The sequence below is a fragment of the Gekko japonicus genome, unplaced genomic scaffold (assembly GCF_001447785.1).
Source record: "Gekko japonicus isolate JY-2015 unplaced genomic scaffold, Gekko_japonicus_V1.1 scaffold949, whole genome shotgun sequence".
Taxonomy (NCBI): domain Eukaryota; kingdom Metazoa; phylum Chordata; class Lepidosauria; order Squamata; family Gekkonidae; genus Gekko; species Gekko japonicus.
This window is the reverse complement of record NW_015176477.1, coordinates 462,247-469,434: the sequence shown is the minus strand read 5'-3', so window position 1 is coordinate 469,434 and position 7,188 is coordinate 462,247.

Here is a 7,188-nt window from a genome sequence, read left to right as displayed (position 1 = left end):
CATGCGCATGAAGAGGAAAGCGAAAGTTCCGTTGCTGCGCAGAATCATGCATGCCGTTGAACACGAAACCAAAAGTTCCACTCCTCCGTCCTTCAGCTTAAAAGAAAATAAATGACCCTGTTTGCCACGGCAGCGGTGCCTAGCCATTGCTGGTGTGATCGCGCCACTTCTTTGCCGCGCTGCAGGATTGTTGTGTGATCGCCACCCCCGTTTACCCGCTGGAGCGGGTAAGGACCCGAGGTGTGCCACCGGCACGTCTGATCGCGTAATCGTGGATCAAACTGCGCCGGGGCAATTAGCCACGCTCCCCCCCCCGTGATATCCGGCCCGTGTGACGGGGGCCTCAGTTGGGATGTATAAAAATTGCAACATGACTGGCAAAGAGGATGTAAGCCTAACGTGGGTATTTGAGCATCCCTAGAAATAATGTGGTTCGGGTACTAGTTAGGGAATGAACAAATTTTACATTCTGAATTTATTGCATTACTGAACTTATTGCATTCAATATTGCAATAATGTCACAATGTCAGTTTGCACTGCATTTCAGTTTCAGTCTGCAATGCATTTCAAGCCTCCTGAATTCCCTAATGACTCATTTGTAATGAGGAGCAGGGCTTTTTTTTATTCCTGGGGGAACATGCTGGAATGGAGTTCTGGAACCTCTTCGACAAAATTCTCTTTAAATTGTTTAAAAGTTCATGAGTTTTCAGTATACAAATCGAAAACTTCATTTCCGTCTTGAGAGTTCCGACACCTCTCCTCCTTTTTCTTTTTCATTAAAAAAAAGCCCTGATGAGGAGCATGTTTAAAATGAACTCTGGAATTGGTGCATGCACAGCTTGCCACGGTGTTCATGTCCTTCAAGACATTTGCATTGCTTCACCAGTGCACATGTGGAGGCAGGGCCGGCTCACTCACTAGGTGAACTAGGCGATCGCCTAGAGCGGGCCAGCCCTTAGAGGCGCCAAACTGCACCCGGCCCCATACTCTGGGAGTTTCTTGATTATTTTGTGTTTTTCATTCTTCCTAAAATTCATTTATTTTTGAAAATCCCTGTGTGGAGGGGCTGTGGCTCTGTAGAACAGCCTCTGCTTGGAATGCAGAAGAACCCTGGTTCAACCCCTGGCTTCTCCACTCAAAAGGATCAGGCAGTGGGTGATATGAAAGACTTCCACCTGAGACCCTGGAAAACCGCTGCCAGTCTGAGTAGATAGTGCTGACCTTGATGGATCAATGATCTGATTCCATATAAGGCAGATTGAAAAAAAGCCCTGATGAGGAGCATGTTTAAAATGAACTCTGGAATTGGTGCATGCACAGCTTGCCACGGTGTTCATGTCCTTCAAGACATTTGCATTGCTTCACCAGTGCACATGTGGAGGCAGGGCCGGCTCACTCACTAGGTGAACTAGGCGATCGCCTAGAGCGGGCCAGCCCTTAGAGGCGCCAAACTGCACCCGGCCCCATACTCTGGGAGTTTCTTGATTATTTTGTGTTTTTCATTCTTCCTAAAATTCATTTATTTTTGAAAATCCCTGTGTGGAGGGGCTGTGGCTCTGTAGAACAGCCTCTGCTTGGAATGCAGAAGAACCCTGGTTCAACCCCTGGCTTCTCCACTCAAAAGGATCAGGCAGTGGGTGATGTGAAAGACTTCCACCTGAGACCCTGGAGAACCGCTGCCAGTCTGAGTAGATAGTGCTGACCTTGATGGATCGATGATCTGATTCCATATAAGGCAGATTGTTGGAAGAAGCAAGTGTCCTCACTTCAGTAATGAAAGAGTTTGTGTTTACAACTAGTAGTTAATTAGCATAGAACCAATTAGACATTGTGTAGTTGTTCCCGTCAGAGAAAGAAGAGTCTTAATGAAGTAAACTAAGATTCTCTATTGGTTAATCGATAATTTAGAGAAAGTTACATGGTGTTTGTCACGTACTCGGTTAGGGGAGTTGGGGGGGGAGGGAACTTCCTGTTTCTTTGTACTTGAGATTACTATTGCTTTAGCCAAGATGGAGTATAGATCAGGAATCTAGTTAGACTCTTTATTCTTTGTCATTTTCCATCCCAACGTAACCCTTCCCTTTATAACAAAACACACACATTATGTGCTGACTTTTATTCTGCTGCGCATTTTTGGTGCTCTGCTATTTTTCCAATACAGGTTCGTATGTGTTCATGGGTGCATTGATACAACACTGCAAAAAGAAGCAACCTTGTAAACCTATCAGTTTCATACTTCCTACACTTTTTCAGAGCAAGCGACTGCATTATTCATAATCTGAGGTCCTTGGACTGAAATGAACAGATGCCCCACTTCGACAGTGACAGCCTTTGTAATAGATCATGTTATAGTTTTTGGCGGTCGGATTTACAGGGATGTTAAAGTACCCGCCTTCTTCCTGTTGCCACTTGTTTGACACTCTAGCGGCTGTTGACACATGAAAGCAGCACCAATTTCTGCCAACAACTGCCTCTTCTATCTTTTGCCTGCAACGGAAAACAATCTCTCAATTTCTACTAATAAATGCTCATTTTTGACATATCTTTGATTCCAAGGTGGAAAGAAAGAAAGAAAGTTTCCAGTTTATTGGATCTGAAAAGTTTGATTGCAAGAACTTTCAGTTTTCCCCACGTGTTGCTCTCCCGTGGATACTGAGTTCCAAAGAAATGACAAATTGTAGATTTCAAATGGCTCTTGCAAACTGTTCTATTGAACATCAGAAGAGTCCTGCTTCAATGAGATCAATAGCCCAGCTAGCTCACCATCCTTTTCCCCACAATGGGCAGGCAGTTGCTCTGGGAGTCCTATAAACAGGAGGCAGAGGTCAAAGGCAAAGGGACTTGGCTTGTGGCGCTGTCTTGGCTTTAGAAAAAGGCTAGAAAAAGACAGGAAATACAGAGGTGAAATTTAGCCGTAAAAGCGGGGGACAGGCTGGATGAATGGACAGAGGGCACAGAAAACATGATTGTTAGTGTCGGTGCCAGAGTTGTGAGGTCCTGGAATAAACAATAATGGAATGGAGTAATGAAAGAAAAATTGTGGCGGAGCTGATGAATTAGAAAATGAGATAAGGAAAAACAACAATAACCTCAAGAGGTGTCCCTGAGGATAGATAGCTGGCAAGCATCTTGGGGAAAAATGCATTGTGAATCTGGAAGACGTACAAGCAGAAATTGAGAGTGCTTCCCGACTGCTATCTATGTATGTAAGCAAAGATGAAAGACGTAGAAATATTTTAATCGAGTTACATGATAATGGGTTCAAGAGCTTTTAGCAAGCCTTATGGCACAAACCTGAAATTTTATATCAAGCAAGCCAAGGTCGAAGTGCTTTTGGATTTCATGAGAAACATTAATGACCAGAGAGCTTTATTAAAGTATGTGAATACATTTTTGTCATTCAACTAGTTTATAATGGAGAGGGCTTCCCTCCAAAATGAGCATAATTCATAGGTATCGCAAACGCAGGATTTGCAAACAGATTTGCTTCTCATGCAGATAAACTGGAAGATTCTACACTCCTATTTCCCTTATACATGGAAGAGGCAGAAGGCCACAGTGCAACCCAGAATTAGGTTATATAAATTTGTGCTGCATTTGGATCCAAGGTTTTTGTTTCACAGCTAGACTCCCCCACTCCCCAAACGATCTTGCCCTGCTATGTCTGTCATTTGTAGCAATCTCAGAAATTATTTATTTATTTATTAGATCCGACTTTTCAGCCACCCTCCCTGAAAAACACAGTTCAACAATAATAAAAATATATAAAGATTTCAAAGTTCAAATAATACATAAGATACATTTAACAGCGACCACCTAAGCCAGTCTGATGGTGATGATTTCAAGAAAGTGCTATTGCCTCATAGAAAAAGGAGTTGGAGGAACATCTCTGCCTTACATGCCTTGTGGAATGGCAATGCATGGATATTGTTTGGCAGAGAGTTCCACCAGGTAGGGGCCAGGGCAGAAAAGGCCCTGGCCCTGGTTTATGACAGCCAGATGTCTCTCAAGCTGGGGACTATCAGTAAGTATCTCCTGAGCATAAGGCTCTTCTGGGGGTATACCAGGAGGTTCTGAGGGTATGTGGGTCCCAGGAAGTTAACGGCCTTGGGGTCAGGAAGCAATTTTTCTCCAGGCCAGTTTGGCTGGGTATCCTGGAGGTTTTTTGTCATCTTCCGGGCATGGGACAGAGGTCACTGGGGGTGGGTTGGGGAGGTATTTGTGAATTTCCTGCATTGTACAGGGGTTGGACTAGATGACCCTGGAGGTACCTTCCAACTCTATGATTCTATGAATCTGATCCGGTACTCCACTGGAAGTCAGGTACCAGAAAGCTGAAACAAGTTGAACTTGGAACAAATTGCAACTATCTCCTACCTCTTGCAGTTCGATATAAGCATTTGGATTCTGCAGATGGAGAACCCCATAAAAAGTTGTTTATTTCTAAGTATGATTTAATTGGTTCTATAACAGCAGACGCTAGAAGATCAGCGTCATAGATGTACAAATAAAATTTAATTTAGCATACGTGTAATAACCAATATGCAAGAATATCTAAAATCACATCAAAACATTAATGGAGCATAAAAAGATAATTATGACTTGAGCAGAAATAGCACCAAGGGACAATAAACCAATATGTTAGTCACTCTCAAACTTGTTATTCAAGACAAACAAGAAGACAGAGCATATGGATTAAATAATAAACAGCATTGAGATAAAAAACCAAAACAGAGCGAGGACTCATACGGCTTTCTCATAGCACTTTCCCAGTCTGAATAATGAGCGCACTGGAAACTACCTTGTACTGAGCCAAACCAGGAGGTCTTCTAGCTCAGTGTTGCCTTTATCAGGGTTCCCCAACTTTTTTGAACCTGCAGGAACCTTTGGAATTCTGACAAAGTGTAGTGGGCACAGCCGCAAAATGGCTACCAAAAATAGCTACTGCAGGTGATGGAGTCAGCCACAAAATGGCTGCCGTTACTTACCTTCAGTCACATAGTGAAGATCCTTGTGCTGTGGTGGTAGCTGCTGCCCAAGCAATGTGTTTAAAAATCTACACAGTCACAGCTAATCAAATCCCCAGTGGCCAATCAGAAGCCTTGCTGGGAAAAAGACCCACCGGGCCCCACTCACTTTCTAAAAACACTTGGCTGGCTCCAGAAGAGGTGTCTGATAGCACCATGGTTCCCATGAGGACCATGCTGGGGAACCCTGGCCTACACGTTAGGATCTTACAGGAAACACCTGGACACCCTTACCTGTATGCGTGCACATCTGTTTGTAAGAGCCATGCACATACAAAGAAAAATCAAGTGTACACTGTGCATAGACTGAACATGCTTTTATTGTAATTTGCAAATTGAGCTAGTAGCTCTTCAGGGTTTCAAGCAGATATACTGTAAGTCTTTCCCAACATCTACTACTGGAATTTAGGGAAGTCATGTATTTGGTGTTGAATGTGTATGACAGTTGAACTTGCCATGTTCAGCTGTGAGGATCAGACATGAGCCAGTCACCAGGGTAGTTCAGTTTGGCATCAGATGAGCCAAATGCCTTTTTCAATCTCCATCTTTCCCCCACCCCTGTGCCATTCACAAAGTGCTGCCTAGCCAAACAGCCTGGGTAGCCATTAATGTATCTAAGGGGTACTCGGATTAATACTGAATGATAGATATTTTTTTTAAAAGCATTTATTTAGGACTGATTTATATTTTGAGTCTGATTTCCCTATCTGTTCAAATCATCGCCTCCCAAGATGAACAGTGGTATCGGAAAGGGATTTGGAAGTACAACTCAATTGGGCTGCATGACAGAGTGCATGCATGAAAAGCCAGTTGTGCGGTACTATACTGTTAGGAAGGAATACGCAGAAACAACCTCAATAGTCATGAACCAGTCAATGAACAGACAAACAGTATGTCAAAAAAATTGGCTCCTATCGGTGAACAGGATGTGAGTTGAACCGGTGGGTGTTCAAGTATCCCTACCTGAAGTTGGAATCCACCACCAAATGTCTCCCTGACCTGGATGGCTCAGGGTACCCTGTTCTTGTTAGATCTCAGAACCTAAGCAGGATTGGCCCTGTTTAGTACTTGGATAAAGACCAACAAAGAAGTCCAAGGTCACTATGCACAGGTGGGCAAAGGCAAACCACCTCTGAACATCTCTTGCCCTGAAAACCCTATGGGTTGCCATAAATTGGCAGAAGAGAGAGAGAATAAGAGATTGGACTTATACCCCACCCTTCACTCGGAGTCTCCAAGCAGTTTACAATCTCCTTTCCCTCCCCCTCCCCCACCAGACACCCTCTGAAGTAGGTGGGGCTGAGAGAGCTCTTTTGAGGACTGCTCTTGAGAGAACAGCTCTGAAATAACTGATGAATGGCCCAAGGTCACACCAGCAGCTGCATGTGGAGGAGTGGGAAATCAAACCCAGTTCTCCCAGATGAGAGTCTGCGCTCTTAACTTGATAACACTTTCTACCACTGTCGCCAAATGTCCACACACTTTAATATATTGATAAAGCATCTAAACCAACATTTACAATATGAAATTGTCTTGTCACAACTGTGACTGATAGTTGACAAATCCAGTCATGGATTTTTTTCTTCTTTTTCTGGAGTAAAGCCATTGTGGGCTCAGTCCTTATGTTTGAAGAGCTCGCCTGTGCCCACGGAAGCCTGTTCCTGAATTAAGCATGCACAAGCAAGAGACTGCTGTTAGTCATCAGTGAAAAGGATATTTTCGGTTCTTCCAGGATGCAGAACAAACTCCAGGGGAAAGACTTTATGAGGTCTTGGCACAAATTAAGTAATTAATTTCAAAGACAAATTCCAGAGGAGTTGCCATGTTGGGCTGCTGCAGCAAAGCGGAAAAGGAATATTGTGTCATCTTGAAGTCTAATCAGTGCAATGTAGCATCAGCTTCAGGGCTAGAACCTGTTTTATCTGAATGATTGAGGTGAATCCCCTGCATAAATGGGGGAGAAACTGTTAGGAGGTTATGAAATACAGGCAGTGAAGGCTTGGATCCTGCCTATACCTTCCACAGGCAGAAGAAGAAGAAGAAATTGGATTTATACCTGCACTTCGCTACCCGAAGGAGTCTCAGAGCGGCTTACAATCTCATTTTCCTTCCCTTCCCCACAACAGACACCCTGTGAGGCAAGTGGAGCTGAGAGAGCTCT